This window comes from Anopheles coustani, chromosome 2 (assembly GCF_943734705.1).
Source record: "Anopheles coustani chromosome 2, idAnoCousDA_361_x.2, whole genome shotgun sequence".
Lineage (NCBI taxonomy): Eukaryota > Metazoa > Arthropoda > Insecta > Diptera > Culicidae > Anopheles > Anopheles coustani.
Genome location: NC_071289.1, coordinates 48,706,258 through 48,724,720, shown reverse-complemented (window position 1 = coordinate 48,724,720; position 18,463 = coordinate 48,706,258). Strand labels below are relative to the sequence as shown.

The window sequence follows — 18,463 nt, the reverse complement described above, 5'->3', positions numbered from 1 at the left end:
TCCCTGCAGGTATGCAATTTTTAACGAGCGCTCGGTACAAAATCGAATCGGTTACATCTTTTCCCAACCGGAAATTTTGAACGCCGGCGGTGCGAGTGCGACGGCAAATTCGACTGATGTATGCGTCACTTTCTGATCCACGGCGGAAGCCTGACCGGTTCGCGATCGAAACGGTTCTTGCTGGTGGGGTAATTCAGCACAAGTTTCTACTCTCAAAAATTTTACAATATCATTAGATTTAGTTAAAAACCATTGGTTTCTAAAATTAGGAAGCAAAACAAAACTGGATGTAACATGCACTCCAACACCATTTACTGTTAAACAAGGATATTTCTTTTTATTTGAATATAAAGATGCATGAATAGATTCTAATGCTTTTAACCTGCCTGCTACTTGCTCTAAACATTTTGAACCTTTCAGAACACACCGTTTGAAAAACTGCATGAAACTTTCAAAATCGTAAGCGGAAAAATTCTCTAACTGTCCATGTACTTCTACGTCTTCGTGAACGTGCAAAAGATTGTGAACGTTACTGCTCATGTGCGTACGACCATAGTGGCTTAAAAATTCGGTTACAAATCTGGAAAGCATTCTATTTGCAAGGGGGATCAATTCTCGGTATGCCGACGAAGAAAAAATGGTAACACTACAAAAGTAAAGCAGTTAATGATTATAACCTACAGTATGCAAACAATCTTTGTAAATTACGGGGCTAATGTAGTGAAGGAAAGACCTAAATTCGGTTGCTTTCCAATACTGTATAGAACCAAAAGATCTAAATGGTCTATGTATTTCAGAAGGAAGTTTGGTTTTACCCATATAGTGCGAAATTTTGTCCTTTTGGTGACTGGACCACCGATCAAAGCTTTGCATTTTGTTGTTCAAAAAGCCTAAAAGAATTTTACGACTGACACCCAAATCAATAAGGTGTAATCGGTCAGCTACAGGAAAATCACTGATCATATTCAAATTAATAGTATCCTCTAAAGGAGACCGTTTTGTTTTGTGATGCTCCTTGTCATCCCTTGAACGGAAGCTAACATCTGTACGTGGTGGTGCAGGTGGAGAGTCAAAAATTACCTTACCCTCCGGCTGTACATGCACTCCAACGATAGTGCACTTCGTGCATCCATGTTTCGCCGAAAATCCCATAACCGACTTAATAAAAGCCCGGGCTGGTGAATCAGCGATAAGAGCACCCACACGTACCTGCACTATTTCCTCGCCAAAGTTAATACCAGTCGATTGAAGCATGTTTAACTCCTGCACGAGTGGGCGCAAAAATGGTTCCAAGTTATCTGGTTTTTTTTGGCCGCAAAATATGCTGGCAACCATCACCGGACATTCGGGCAATTCTTTAATTTTAAACAGAATTGGCCAAAACTACGTTGCACTACGTTTAAAAAGAGGAAGACTATCAATGATAAATTTAAGGCTAAAACTCGTTACTCCTGGATTGCTTTCTTTAAAAAAATTCCTCAGAGCGTTTTCAATCCCTGAGTACCAAAAATCTCCACCAGGTAGTTTTTGGATTTCATGGGAAACTTTGGAAATTTCCAAAAGAGTACGAGAATCCTTAGGAAGATCGTCGTGACCGAATTTCCTCAAAATTGCCAGCATCAAATCTAAATAATTGCGTGAAAAAAAGACCTACATTCCCCAAATATTTTAAAGCCTCTTGTAATGTTTTAAAAGAATCTAAGAAGCTATACGCTTCTGTCCAAAACTTTTCAGTTGGCCCTTCAACACCGGCTTCATTTCTGTGTCCAGCATTTTCTTCGGCACCATCAAAAGCATCAGCGTTAGTATTGCTATTTATACCATCTACCCCTCCACCAGTATTCTTAAAAACGATTTCAGGACATACGGTGTTAGTATTATTAATATTTACATCTACACACCTACTACCGCCACCAGTACCTTCAGAATCATCATCATCGTGCAAGTTATCTGAAAAGATAAAAACAAAAAGGTAGAATTAGTAGAGTGGCAAACAAAAGTTCTTTAACACATTTATTTGCGTATCTTGGAGCCTTAGGTAGTGCTGCAGAGTGTTATTCAACAAGTTTTATGCTTATAGTCAAAAACTTTAAATGGTTTATAATATTTGGTACAATGCACTGAGATATGCTTATCCATATGACTTCAAGCAGAAAAAAGAAAACACGACAGGATGCACAACTGTAATTCTATCTTCCGGACGGTTCTAGTGAAACGAAAGTCGAGCGGCCAGGCAGAATGGCTCCTAACGACTTTCAACTTAAACTTCGTGGAACTTAAACTTAAACTTCGTAGAACTTAAACGACGAACTAGCGGACTTAAAAGACCTCAAATGAAACGCGACGCGCGAGTTGATCTTATTCCTGGCACCTCCAGGTCAAAATTGCGAACCTTTATTCAACAGTTGATTGTTCTTATATACTAAAGTCATCCCTGTTGTCCCATCAGCTCTCCGCCCTCTTCCTTTGGTCATCACCTCGCCTAAGCCTCAACTTCGCCGCTTCGTCATCCGCATTCCAGAATGGAAAACATTCCTCGGTTTCCGCGATGCTTCTGTGATGTTTTGTCATCAGCTGTGCTTGGGTTGAACAACATCTTAACTTCCGCGATCAACATTTCTTCTTCCGCTGTACACAACTCATAACAGCTCGTTGGCATTGTTACGCGATCCTACCGTTCGGTGACTGTGTGTCGTAGGTGCGCCGCTGCATTCTGCTGACAATGGGCTTTCGGCTACGCCGAGCCATGCGAGCTGTGCGGGTTCCGACCTTGGCTGTGTTCTGCTGACGCGATGTTAGCGCTTTCGCCGCGCGCGTTCGCGATGTGTCATACCCAGCGAGCTTCCGTGGTTGCGGAGTGTTCTCTCTGCTGACGTCGATGTTTGTTGGCGATCTTGGCTGGCGGTTGGTGGCTTGAGGTGGAAGACGGTTGGGGCTAGCTGTTGGACAAGCTGGGTCGCTTCACTAGTAAGGGATTTGTTAAACTCCGTTTTTGCTACCCGTTACCGTAAGCTCTTTAAATAACACAGATAAACCACAATGGTACCAAGTTTCGCACATGACGCAAATTTTTTAAACTTAATATGAACTAAATTATAACCCAAAGCATCGGATATCACCGGAGAGGACCCGGGCATGAACATGGAAACATTACATTCCGTTAGACAACAAAACACAAAAACAAATCTTCCGAATGATGGGCACTCCCCGGATGGTGTTGAAAATCCACTTTCAATGTATGAAACAGGTACAAAATAAGTGAAACTAGTTAGCATCCTATGTAATTTTTTCCCAAAAGGAAAATAAACAAGATCTTTCACATAGTTTGCACCCCCGACAAGCTTAGCATTTTAATGCACAACAACGCCAACTAGAAATTCTTCACGGGTAAACGATTTGCGATCGAAAAGATAATATTTAATGTTTTAACACTACACATAAAACGCATATTCACGGTAGCAATTTTACAATAAAATTGTAAAACAAAAACACATAACACTTACCTAAGACTAAGCCAGCAGGTGCCGGAGCCGAACCGGAGCCCGACGGCTGCATTTCAATATATTCTGCATCGCAAGCTCGTTCTTCTTCCTCTAGATATCGGCGACGCTTCCGACAGATGGATGATTTCGAAGTCATGTTGAATTGTTGCCTCGGGATTGCTCTTTTCCTAAAAAGATTCAAAACATAGGCGGTGAATAAAATTTCACCACTTTGGTGAAAGTGGTGTATGAAGGTGAATATAAAAATGAATATTGTTAACGGTCTCTTACGTCACAAAAGGAACGTGCGAAAAAAAAGTTTTTTTTTTGTCGTGTTTGCTGCTGTGTTTTGTCGTGTTCTCTCCTGTGTGTCTCCCGGTCCTTGATTTATTGATAATCTGTGAAGGTAAGAGAAGAGAAGGAAATTTTTTAGATAGGTACTTACGTGAACTGTGCCTCGAGCCGACGGTGTGTGAATCATTGCTGCTATGCATCAGGCTGACTTGACTACGCTGCAATGTGAGCGTTATAGCCCAATAAAGTGATACTAAACTACATTGCTTTGTTTTAGGAATGGATCATAATTATTCAAACTCATCACGGATTCCAGCTCCTACACACAAGTCACCGTCATCCATTCCAGTTTCCCAACAACCCCTTCGAAAGTTACCTGTTAAAAATAATTCCTTTATTTCAAATAAACCTGTTTGCCAGCCACCTACGCTTCCTACTTTGCCTACAACTTCCGTTCAAGTGCCTCAATTACCTTCTTTACCATATCGACCGATTTCTGTTTCAAATACTCCCACTAATTCTTTTTAAAAAAACTTTATCATACCACCGATAGAAATCAAACTGCAAGTTGCGGCTATAAGCGCCCATGTCCTACTTAAAATTAGTTAGGTATTATTAGCTTCTAAATGGATTTTAATTAAGATTGATTATAATATTGAGTAGGTAATAGATTGATTACTACCAATGTTTTCTTGATTAATAATGAATTAAATTCAGCTGTGAATAAAAACTATGAAATGTTAATATTTTTGAATAAAATTTGATGCTTTTCTCATAGCGAAACTACACATTGAATCACAATTGTACTAACTCTAAAGCGCTCCCTAAACGCGGGGCGAAGTTCGCCCGATGCGAACGAATAAAAGTAGCCCGGTTTTGCCAAATAACCAGCGCGAACGAACTTATTCGTCCGATCTGTCAAAGTGGTATATGAACAGTTTGTTTACTTTACGTTAACGTTTACCAGCAGCAGGTAAAAGTGAAATTGTGAATCGTTACTAAATATACAGTTAAATACAATGTTACTTTCTTCTAGATTAAGAAAAATGAATCCAGGCAACGAAAAACTAATGGGTAGTGGAGAATATTCCGGAAGAAAGCGAGTAAGTATGTATGAAAAACAACACACGAACAATTGTTTGGTTGTAGGTACGTGCGGGTGTGATTCCTCGACGCAGATTGCATTTCGGAAGGAAGATAGGATATTGCGAGCGGCAACATATAAAGATGTGGTACTAATTTTAGTTTTTTTAAAGTATTCTCAATAATGCATTGTCGATTAGATGCTTGTGTAGATTTACGCTGATTAATTTTGCTTCATTTGCATTAATATTTCGGTCGGGGTCCGGTCTCATCATTTAACTGTAGCAGGTTAACAATGCACGAATTCCCATTCAGCTTGGTTATGCAAAGAAAAGGCTATGCACGAAGTTAGTTGTTTTAAACAGTTTATGAACTTGCTAGTAATATTGTTTGCTGAAGATTTGCTAGTAATATCGTTTGCTTTTCTTTTCAGACTGTTGATATGTCCAACGAAAAATGTTTAATATTTATAAGCAAACTACAAGGCAAAGAATGCATTTGGAACAAAAAACACGCAGGATATAAGAATGTATTGACGCAAAGAGATGCGTGGATGGCTCTGGAAGCGGAGCTGAAATTGCCGTACGAGCAGCTTCGACTGAAGTGGAAATCACTTCACAGCTCGTACCGGCATTACAGCAAGAAGCACCAAGACAGCTTGAGAACCGGATCTGGTAAGCTTAGCATTAAAAGTAATGTTTATACAATGTTGTTTATAATGTCCAATTCTATTTGCAGCCACAGAAGACATAGCCTACCCTACGTGGTTTGCATATAAAGCCATGAGCTTCCTGTCGGCGAATTACCATCCCGGATCAACTTTTGACTCGGTGAGTTTGTTGTAACCATTTAATTGTGTAATTTACCGTAATAATTGTGGCAAGCCAAAACTTCGTCATTTACCAACACGTAGCGAAGACTTTTCTAACTGTAGGTTTATTTGTTTCTAATTGGCATTGTTAACAAATTTATTCGCTAGATATAAACGGATTTGCATAAGCTGGTTGCTTGTCCGGGTTGAAATCCCACGCAGATCCAATGGACCGTGCATGTTTTGGCTTCTTTCTCCATTAACTACCCTGTAGATATCTCGATCATTCAAACGAATTGACTCATGCCTGCGTATAAAGTTATGCAAGTAAACAGTAGCGAGCACAATTTTGGATGCTATAGTCGGTTCTAATTCGATAGCTGTTTTAAGAACTCGAAATCTACTGCTTAGAATTCCAAAAGCCATCTCTACAGTACGACGAGCTCGCGAGTGTCGCTCGTTAAAATTGCGTTCTACTGACCCTGCATTGGTAATACCACCAAAAGGTCTTATACAATAAGTAGTAAAGGCGAAAGCTTTGTCACCTAGCAAAAAATAAGGAATATTTGGAGATGTCGGGTCCGATCGCAGAACTCGGGGCTCGGGAATGTTCAACAAATTATCCTCTAACAAGTTGAATAGACGAGAATGTCGTAAAACTCCGCCATCAGAAATTCGTCCTTTTGCTCCAACGTCGACAAACATAAAGTTACAATTGGCATCAACAATTGCCAACAAAACGATACTGAAAAATTGCTTGTAATTAAAGTAATCTGTTCCACTGTTCTTTGGAGCTTTGATCTGCACGTGTTTGCCATCGATAGCGCCGATAGCATGTGGGAAATTCCATTTAACTTCAAATTCATCCGACACTTTTAGCCATTCTTCTTGTGACTCTGGAAGCTGGAAAAGAATATTTGAATTATTATTAGTAAATATAGTAATCAATGTAGCGTTGATACTTAATGCTAGTACAAAAAATATATTTAGCCTCTTAGTGTGAGCCAATAATGTGATCCCAGGATTTCATTCAATATAGTTTCTGCCTAATAATATTGTTCCTTTTCATTCTAGCTCCACCCGCCTCAGCTATTGGTTGAACCAACAGGTAGCAAAGCTCCACCACTACCTGCAGCACCACTATCTACCTGCAGCACTAACTATCTCCGCAGCCAACCATCAACCCGCACTCCTTCACCGCAACCAGGACCAGCAACCCGCACACCTTCACCGCTACTAGGACAAGTAACCCGCACACCTTCACCGCAACCAGGACCAGCAACCCGCACACCTTCCCCGCAACCAGGTCCGTCAAGCCGTGCCCCTTCCCCGCAACCAGGTCCGTCAAACCGTGCCCCTTCACCGCCACCAAGACCGTCAACCCATGGCCCAACGCCATTGACCACTCCACCCGGTCAGCGCGGTCGTGGCGCAAAGCGAAGATGGGACGAGGCAAACCTTAAATATAATGAAAACGTTTTAAGGGCCTTAGAAAAAGTGTCGGAGACGTCCGACCGGCTTATGCAGGAAAGACGGATGGCTCGAACTGAGGGAGCGGAGTTTGGTCGGTGGGTTGGCGGAATACTCGACGAGTGGTCGCCGCAGAGGAGGCAAGCCGTAAAAGTGGCGGTGCGGCAGATAATCTGCAAGGCAGATGCAGCACGATTCCGGGAGAGGATGGGAAGGAGTGTTGAGGAGTTTTTCGAAGTAGAAGAAGACGTTTAGTTTCTCTTTTTTTAATTAGTTCAATAAGTTTTCTCATTAGATTAGGCTTTTAGATGTAGTTTTATATTACTCCTAGGCTATTTAGGTTAGGAATTTGCATTTTTAATATTGTTAAGTTGTAAATAGTTTTAGAATTTTGGAGTTAAGGTTAAGAAAACATAAGTTAAGGCTAGAATTATAATTTTTTTTCGTCTTCTTTCTTCTACCTGATGAAATAAAAAGAGTCATCTTAAAACTGCAACTTAAATTTCGGACTCGCCTATGCTCTTTGCAAAAGTCAACGTATGGCTGTCACGTTGATGTTGGGGATCGATTGATTGTGCTGATCTCAAGAGTGCACCATCAGTAGGTATTCACTTTTTCAATGTGAGTGCACCATCAATAGGTTTTTTTGGTTTGGTTAGTACCAATTCAAATGGCCAAAAATGGTTTTGTTAAAATATAAAAAACAAAAATATATATTACCTTCACGTAATCCCGAAGCAACAGCACCAGTGAGTCACAAACTTGTGGAATGAACTGAGAAATAGATTGCTCGGACACCTAAAAATGGATTAGCAGAACAAATACCATCATAAACTGAATCTAATTCGTATATGTATATTGTTGGTATCTCACCCTATATGGCTGCATACTCTAGGCTCTTGTAGTTATCTCCAGCCCCAAGAAACCTGAGAGTGATAATCAGCTTGTCTCGAGCTGTTATTGCCGGTCGCATGTAGGTGTCCTGTTTCCGGATCTTCGGCGTTATAATTGTTAACAGATATTCAAACTCCTCCCTGGACACCCTCATAAAATTAATTATGGTGTTGTCGAGTTCCTCCTCCAAAATTTTTCGGAGTAGGTTACCCGCATTTTCACTTCGCTCCAACAGCATCGGCCGCATCCATATTCGTTTTCTATATCTACGCTGTTGGAGCAAGTGCAGCCTCATGAACGAGCACCATGCTTCGGACCAGTCAATCAAAGCGTCGTCCGTATTCATTACACTCTGCTGTCAAAAAACACAATGTTGTTTTAACTTATTTTAATAATTTGAACATTATTACTTACCCTTATTAAAAATCAACGACACCTTCAAGCGTTCACAATCTCGAAATCAATCACTTGTTTACATTCGAATGACAGTTTCAGCGCAACTGAAGCGGTTCAAACCAAATTCAAATTGAGCAACTTCAGTTCAAACCAAGTTGATGATATAAAAACCTTGGTTAAAATTGAACGTTCGCCCTCGGTGGAGTTTCGCAATTTATAAACGCAGCGCGAACGAAATCGGTTTTTTTCATATGGAGTTTCGCGTTGGCCTGCGCAATTCGCGCTGCCCGGGGCGACTTTCGCATTGACAAGCGCAACATTCGCTCAAAGTGTAGGACCGGCCTAACAGATCCCTTAAACTAAAAGTGCGCTAGTCGATTAAAGTATGTAGAAGAGGACTAAAATGCAAAACATGTTCATCATCTAAGGAGACTGCCACTAACTTACATTTAATATCGCTTAAATTTATCTTAACTACTGTTGAACTTAAATGAGAACTGTAAGCTTTAAAATTATAAATTAAAGCTCCGCTGCACGGGTCGGTGAACATGGGACGTTTTTCTTGTAGACGTTGCCCATAAATTAAAACATTGCCTGATAATGTAGTAGCACTGTCAAATCTAATAATTTCGTTAGCATTAGTTAAAAACCAACCATTTCTATTTCCTTTTCTTAAAACGAATTTTGGGCCTATCTTTAAAATTCCGTCCTTTTTTGTACATTTTAATTTAGGATAATCATCATCTTTTTTTCGATCTGCTGCTTGCAACTCTCTCAGTTCAGTAATTTTGCAAACTAGCTGGTTTATACACCTAGGACCTGCTCTAACTAAACGTTTTATATATTGGAGCCTATTTTCAAATGGATAGGAAGAAATGGATGGAAGAGGGCCGAATCTATCTACATCACTTTCTGCGTGCAGTAGATTGTGCACATTGCTTGTCACATGACCACTGCCGTAAATGTTACTAAATTCGCTAACATATTTTTTCAAAAGTTGTCCCGCATACCCCAAAACTGTTTAAATGAACTTGATGAAAAAAGTGTTACAGCTACATGCAATAGTTTTAAATGTTGAAAAGCGTTATCAGGTAATCTATTTTCTAAAAGTGGGATACTAACGAAGTCCCACGATGTATCTCCGAAGGAAATTCGATCTTTAATAATTGCCTTGTAATTGCTTGCTGTTCATCTAGCCTCCATTTAGTGAACGGTGCTAGCGTGCCTGCAACGTATCCTTTTAATGTCTTTCTAGTTATGCCTAAATGTATTAAATGCAAGTCATCGGCTACTGTAATGTCACGTATTATATCTAAGTCCACAAGGTCCAATAATGGAGAAGGGCATTTTTGATGTTGCTGGTACGGTCCACTTCTAAATTCAGCATCTGTGCGATCTTCGGCTTCTCCTTCAAAAACTACCTTCCTTGCATCACGAACGTATCGTCCCACTAACTTGCATTTGATGCAACCATGAAAGCCATTGTGATGTACTACCCCTGAAAACAGAACAAAAAAAAAAGGTTTATTACATGAATATTAGTGAGTGTGAATAGTGAGTGCGAAAATTAATGAATTAGTAATATTTTCTGGTTTTTGTTACCTTTAATAAATGCACGTGCTGGCGAGTCGGCAATAAACGCTCGTAAAGCAATGTCGATCACTTTCCCATTGATTAAAATTCCTTGTTCGAGGCAGAAATAGAGATCGGTCACAAGTGGGCGAAGAAATTCCTCGGCACTGTCTGGTTTTGATGAGCCACAAAAGATTCCAAGAATAAATATTGGAGCATCTTGAATACCGTGAAGCTGCATCAAAATTGGCCAGAGTTGAGTAGGCCCACTGATGTACATTGGCAGACCATCCACGGAAATATTTATTTTGAATAATTTCACATCTGGAGTCACATTTCTGAAACGAATAAGGTGATTGAAAGCATAACTGGTTTTCCATGTTTTTCACAAACATACGTACCGATAGTAGTACTGTAGAGAATTTTGAATCCCTTGGTACCACATCTGTCCACCAGCAACGGTCGCTATATCCTTACACACAAGCACAGGTGTCTTCATAAGGGTCCTTGAATCTTTTGGCAGCGAAATGTCTGTTTCGTCTATCAAAATTGATAGCAGATCATCAACTGCAACATGAGTTATCTTATGAGATAGAGCCCATAATCGCAACCGTTTTTTTGTCGGGCTTTCCTCGGGAGTTGCATCATTGGACTCGTCCTCATCATCAGCATCGTCATCCTCATCATACACTTCACAATCGCCATCTATCCAACCGTTACATACAAACAAGCAAACATCAACATCAACAATTTAGTTTAAAACTATAAAGCAAAAAGATTAAAGACAAGAGAGATGAATGACCGAATAGGTCAAAATCTCTAAAATTAAAAAAAAAAAAATAAATAAAATCTATCCAACCGTTCAGTAAAAACTCGAGAAAATCCCAGTTTTCGGTGTCCTCGTCTTCCTCTGAAACTTCAAAGTGTTCTGCTTCGGTGGATGATTCTGCGGATGGAAGCTCAATTCCGAAAACAAATAAAAACAAGTAGTTTACTTAATACGTTCTATTATTACAAAACTTACCTTGATTTTCCAAACAACCGCTTGTTTCAGGTTGCGGCAGGTTTGCGTCTTCCCATTCTTTTTCATATTGGGCCCACATCGCATCCCAGCCTTGTTGATGGTTCCACTTTTCTTAGTACGCTTTATGTTATCCATTTCGAAAAGAAAACAAAATCACAAAACACTGATGAAAATTTGATATGATGATGAAAACTTTTCACTTCTTGCTGTACGGATCGTCACTGCAGCTTTTGTTGTTGTACAACACAATTTTGATTATTTCTTTCTGCTTCTTCTTTCAGTTTTGTTGTTTTTCCTTTGGTTAATTCATACTGCCATTCCCGCTCATTTTTTCACCAATACCTTTCCCTGTACGTTTCGCACCCCCTCGGCCTATGAACTAGTCATCGAAATTCACCATTGCGGATTTCTCTTCGTTTCCCACCCCCTCGGCCTACACTTTGCTTGTCTAATTGTTACGTGGGTTCTTTCCACGCACGGTTCCACTAACACAGACAAATTTTTGAATCGCTGTGTCCAGACACGGGAAGTTATGTTTATACCACCCGGGTTGGATCCGACAGAACGTTCATTTGTACAGATGAGCGGGACAGACGATGACGAGCTACACGCTAAAAAGAGATAGCATACTCGACAACTTGTGTGCAAAGACCAAAGTATGGGCCAACAGGGATCGGGGGTGGGAAAACTTGTATGGTAAAGGATAAATTGACTAGTGGGATAATAGAAGAGTTTGACACAAGTATAATCGACCAGTCCTTTTTTACCTGGTACCTTCGAATTGAAATATTTTTGCAAAATGATTCCTCCACATTCAAGATAACGGCCTGATGATTTCCAGAAGCTGTAAAGAACAGAGTACAATGATAGCAATAGTTAAAGTTAAACGCAAAGCAATCTGGCTATCCCATTTATTACTTACCATTATGTTGAGCATTGCATCGCAAATCCCTTTTCTTCTTCAATGGCATATCGGCTCAACAGAAGTCACCCTTTGCGTCCGTGGTTAGTCGGACCACTGGCACATGAGGGCAGTCGGGTATAATTTGATCAATTTTCGTGGATCTCTGGGAGAAACAAAAGTGTAATGTGATATTGATTAAATCATCAACAATAAGTATCAATTTTAACACACAAGACACTCACTTGAACGGGTTTGTGGTTAGGACTAACCATCACCGCAGGCGAAGGCCTTGATCGTCGAGCTCCAACGGAAGCCGTCATATAATAAAACTGTTAATCAAATTCCTGCGATATTTCCCTTTTTCTAAATGCAGCAAACTGAGTACTACTTACCAGAAGTTCTTTTAACTCTTTTTAAATGCAAAACTCGTTACGCCCCGGGTTTCCAGCCAATCTTTTTTTGGAATTACGCAGCCGGGAGCGTGCAACAGTTCCAACTACTTCCGCTGATGGCAGACTTCAGAATGTTCTTTAACGAACAAAAAGCTATTTATTGTGCACTCCGACTTTACCCAGTCCACGTGCCTTCCGCGAAGAGTTGCCGGCTGAAGAGGATATCTAAAACGCGCACTATGCGTGTTTTATGATCGCAATGTACGTGCAGTTGCTCCCGTGTTTCTAAATGCACGAATTCGAATTGCGAACAAATACTGCAGTCGATCATGAGGCGCTCGACGGACATTTCCAACATTATCCGAGTCACACCATGGTCGTTCCTCAATCTGTCCAACTTCTCGTCCATCCGCGTCAACTGATGGGCCAGGTCGGCGTTGAACACGTCGGGGCCCGTAACATTTGCTCCTTGACCAAAACACTGCACACTGGAAACTGGCGGGGTGTGCACCGGAGTGGGTGGCAGAAATTGGGCTTCGAGGTTTTCTTGGTCCAATCCCACCATGGCGGATGGTACGGCACTGTCTTTGTCACTTACCGTTACCGTTGTTTCTTGTCATGCAGCGGATTGATCGGCTTCTTCGATTCTTGCGGTGATGGTGAAATCTGGAAGCTTCTGCTTCAACCACTCGAGAGAGTTATAATATTTATATACCTTAGAATACCTGTACCCAGGTTGCTATTCGAGCAAATATGCGGAAACTTTCGGGCACGCACATCAATAATTCGATCGTTTTGAAAATTGATTAAAAATCGAAGTGCTCGAAAATCGTTAAAAACTGTATATTTATATACCTTGGAATACCTGTATAAATACCCAGGTTGCTATTCGAGCAAATATGCGGAAACTTTCGAGCATAAACGCGGAACTATATCATAATACACTCAAATATTTCAGGCGGCCGTCAGCATCTTACCAATGGATTGCGAAGCTGGACAAATGAGTTCCGTATACCTCAGGCCGCATTAAAATCATTGGTTGAACTTTTAAATACCACCCTGGATCTAAATCTGCCTAAAGATCCTCGTACGATAATTAGGACTCCAAGGGTTTTAAAGATTCTAATGGACGCTATTGGCATTAAGGCGTTGAGGCTTGCCTAAGAAAATCATTGGCTCAGATCGATCGCTCTTTAACCATTTCATTAAATGTCAACATTGACGGTTTGCCTCTCCACAAAAGCAGCTCTAAATTTGTTTGGCCTATTCTATGCAATATTTATGAATTACCCGCTATTTCGCCTATGGCAATAGGCATATATTGTGGATCGTCGAAATCGAATAATGCGGTTGAATTTCTAAGTCCGTTTATTGAGGAGTTATTATCAATTTTAGAAAAAGGATTGAAAATAATTAGTTTTGATGTTGCTGTTATCGTAGAATAATGTCGACTGGGAAGCGAGCGAGCGAGATGGAAGAGAAAGACGGATAGATCTTCGAGCGGATCGATGGAGGAGTAATAACGCTCGGAGTAGAGGCAATAGCAGACAAGATATCGAGAGTAGCAGAAAGTAATCCAACTAGAAAACAGTAAAAGATCGCGACAAAAAGACTAAATTTTAAGCCACCGTAAAGTGCTATAAAATAGTCGAGACGAAAAAACCGCTTCGAACAGTAATTAAAATTTACGCTTTAATTACTTACGCTTACGCTAGATTCGTTGTTTTGTGTGCGATGCTCCTGCTCGATCTTTTATAAAAGGAGTGATGAATTTCAACGGCAAACATCACATAACTGGTACAGTGGTTTTTCTGCAAGTAGATGCAAAAGCTCGCACAAATGAAAAATTTCGAATGAAATAATATTTAGAACATCAAATCGGCGATACCGGGGGTGCAGACGACGTGTGCGCGTTCTTCGGGGCCGAAGAACGCGCAGACGACGTGCGCGTGTTAGCAAAACTCCTCCCCGAAAGAAACTCCTACAGCGAGAGTGAGCGGCACTATACTACTTTCCTTTGCAACCATACAGGAAGCAACGTAAAATCTGAGCTGCACTCCGGATTTCAGGATGCTTACGCACACAATCTTAAAAACGCCTTACATCCCTAGATGCGCAGCTTTGGGTTTTCTCTAGTGGGTTGGCCATGAAGGAATTTTAATTATTTTGGTAGCTGTTATCTCTTGTAGAGCCAACAGACCAACAAAAAACATTTTATGAAAAGGGCATTTGAAAGCGTTATCGAAAAACATAAGCGCTGTCATGAGTTCATTGCAATTAAATAAAAATCATTGGGCTTATAACATTATGGTTGAAGGACAATAGATCATGTGGTAACCGAGAGGTTGAGCCCTTCAGACAATCGTGTAACCAATCTTCTCAAATGCCCTGTTTTCATATCACTTTCAGAGGAATTTACTGGAACTACAGGTTGGATCGCCACAGCTTTTCATGTATACTATGTAGGTGGTAGGGAGTACCAAAATGAATAAATTTTGAAGTTGATATAGATACACAGATAAAAGTTTTCCTTAAAATTCCAATCAAACAGGTTTTCTGATACAGGAATCGTATGATAGGTAACTGTTGATCAATATAGATGTGCTTCCCTGTTTCTATTGTTTTTTCGTTAAAGAACGGAATTTAAACGTTTATAAGGAATGTTTGCTTTGGTTATCCTAAATTGCAAGATAGCGCTATTTTTACCAGTTATATGGTTCTGTATGACCTTGCGGCTGATACAAAGTTCAGGCATTTTACTCTAGCGTTGGTCTAGTTTGGTGTGACCCATTTCGTACTCATACGAAAAGTCCTCTGAAGGTCATATCAAAATAGGGCAGACTTGCAACTTGAGACCCACAGGAGTACGAGAGGCCATTCAAAAGTTTGCATACACCGTCAGATTAGAACAGCAACCAGAAACCTTAGCGCCCAACTAGGGGCTCTAGTATTTGGTGACAAATTAAAAGAAACAATTGTAATACTCATTCCTTTCCGGGTCCTCCAACAGTAACAGAAAATCCTGCCTGCAGCGGAAGTGAGAGTTCAGAAAACCCCAACATTTTCTTATCCTGTCGCTCTTCTGGTAGGCAATGGATAACACGAAGGTTGCCGAAACCGGCCCGAAAGGTTCCGAGCAATTTTTTTCACTACCACTGCTTTGATTTGTGTACGTACACGCCGAACTCGTTGCGTCTCCCTTTTTCAAATAATCATTTTTGTTCTCTAAAATTCGCTTCCCTCAGGAACTTTATAGAGGAATACGTTCATTAAATGACATATCCCTATGGAAAGGTCTGGAATACCGAATTTTTTTGAATTACATTGGATTTGTTCTACTAAAAGACCATTTGTCAGCAAAATATTATCAGCTCTTCCTTTTACTTTTATATAGCGTAAGAATTTTTTCTGTTGAAATATATAGAAAATTCCGCCCGGTTGCTAGGGATCCTTCAATAATTTTATGACGGATTTCAAGATTTTGTATGGCATTGAATACATTACAAGCAACATTCATAATCTCTGTCACGTAGTAGATGAAGTGAACAGGTTTGGTCCGTTATGTACCTTATCTGCATATCTGCGTTTGGAAATTTTCTCCATAGTATTAAAAAAAATGCTTCGTCACAGACCACTTCCTTTGAGTCAGATAGCAAAACCGCTCACCGAAATTAGTTATGAAGGAGCAATAAGTTTTAAAAATACTTGCATAAATAATACTAGATCATTATTGCCTGTAGAAAAAACAGAAACAAAAACGACTGTAATTTTCTCAGATTTTGTTTTGAGTACAAACTTTGAGGATAAATGAGTCCTAACAAAGGTTCTTCGTAAAATTTTCATAAAAAAGATCAAAGAAATTAATTGGAATTGGCAAATTGATTGCCGTTTCCTGCTTAACATGTATGATTTTTTCTCAAAGCCATTTGAATCCCCTTTTATACATGTTTTTGCCAGTCACGATGAGAAATTTAATTATTCTACGATGCAAGAGATGAAATTGTTTTGTTCCTTGCTGTAAAATAAATATTGTATACCCGTTTATTAATGCCTCATAATTGTATACGAAACATTAATATTTAATTCAATGAACCTTTCTCTTCCGTGATTTCAGTTTCATTTAAGCTAGTTATTTTCTTGATTCCACTTTGCTGTTTGCTATATTGAAAAAATTTTTTGTTAGAAAAGTTTTTTGTTCGTATACGATGGGTCGCCATTACGAACAACTTCTAACATTATCCTACTCGTGACTCTCGACTGGTACACACGCACTTTTCTTCGCTCCGCGGTTTACTGCTTTCACTCGCTGGTTTTTCCTGGGAATCATCCCGATTTTCACACTCAACACGCCATACTGGATTGTGTTTCGATTCTTCCGCGTTCACCGCTTGATTACCCAAAGTTTGATCAAATTGCAAGCGCGTCGCGAGTTCAGTTCTACGTTGAGTTACGGTTCGCCGCGGCTGTTGACCCCTGGTGTTTTGGCGATGGCTGACCTGTGCTTGTCCTGCGCCCGTTCTTCGTCGCTGGAGGACCCGAGTTATACCTGTGATGGCTATTGCAAGCGATGGATTCATCGGACATGTATGGGTTTGAGCTATACAATGTTTAAAGAGTTGACCAAGGGCGGCTCGCAAATCCTGTGGCAGTGTACAGGATGCACCGAAACTCGCTGCAGCGGCAGATCGTTGGTATTGGAAGAGCTCTCGGCTGCCCTGGCGGCACTCAAAAGTCAGCTGAACGAGAAGCTTGAACTGTACGGAGCCAGACTGGACGCAGCCACAGCATCGATCGACATTACACTGAAAGATGCTCTCTACCAACAAGCGAAAGCCACTAAGACTGCGCCAAGAACTGCTGCAAACAGAGCCACCGATGGACAGGCTGACGCACTAACCCCTCAAAGCGTCGCCTCATGGACCGTTCCCCTCCATCACCACTGGTTGATGTCGACACTCTGCCCCTTACCGGCACTGCACCATTGAACGTAACTGCACCACATGCCACTATCTTGCTGCCACCGGAAGATGATAAGTTTTGGCTTTACCTCTCAAATTGCCGTCCGACGACAACGCCTGTGGAAGTTCAGGCGTTTGTTAAGCACCAAATTGGCGTTGACGATACCACCGTAGTCAAGCTTGTACCGCCCTCGAAGGATGTTAATACATTGACCTTCGCGTCATTTAAGATCGGAATGTCAGCTGAACATAGAGAGAAAGCACTTCAGCGATCCACTTGGCCTGTAGGAACGGTTTTTAAGGAGTTTGTGAATCGTAAGCTGTCTAAGAACGCGGTGCTTGCGGTCACGGACGATCGCCACCCTCCATCTTCAATCACAACACCAGTTAGTACAAGAACCGAAAATTCCGTACTATCCCAGAATATTACCGACACACTGACCACATGTAGCGCGAACTCACAAACACAGCAATAGCAGTTTAGTGCCACCACCACAACGTATCCTTCCCCAGCACCGCCTTCGATACCGTTATTATCCAACGCACCACTAACACCACTTACCGCTTCTCCTGACACGCCGCTTTCGCCGTCGCTAACGGTTTATTACCAAATCGTTCGGGGACTGCGTACCAAAACTACCGATTTTTTGCTGGCCGCATCTGCTGCCACCTTTGATTTAATCATCCTAACGGAGACATGGTTAAACGAGCAAATCCCGACGCCGCTCCTATTCGATGACCACTACAACGTGTTTCGGACTGACCGGAATGCTGTTAATAGCGCATGTACACGAGGCGGAGGTGTACTAATAGCGTGTACCGCCACACTTTTGGCACACGAGGTACCGGTTCATTCCAGTCTGGAGCTTGCAGTGGTGGCTGTGAAACTACCGGATCGTTTGCTCTTCATTTGCGCTCTATACATCCCACCTACACATGCTTCGTCAACGGATGCCTTCACCCAGCTAACAAATGTACTAAATTTGCTAACTGACCAGATGAACACAAAGGACATGCTTCTCATCATGGGCGACTTTAATCTCCCGGGGCTTATCTGGTCGATCGGGGATAACCATCCCTTCAAGCATTATACGGCCACGTCGACCTCTGCATCGTCATCCTGTTTTATTGACTGCCTGGCATCGAACGGTCTATTCCAGCTTAGTTGTGTCCGCAACAGCCT

General features: G+C 41.1%; 2 pseudogenes; both read right to left on the bottom strand.

Annotated features, from left to right (window-relative positions):
- Positions 1 to 704: 704 nt before the first annotated feature.
- On the bottom strand, positions 705 to 7,069 carry LOC131264502 (uncharacterized; annotated as a pseudogene).
- Positions 7,070 to 8,800: 1,731 nt separating this feature from the next.
- On the bottom strand, positions 8,801 to 11,161 carry LOC131264501 (uncharacterized; annotated as a pseudogene).
- Positions 11,162 to 18,463: the final 7,302 nt, after the last annotated feature.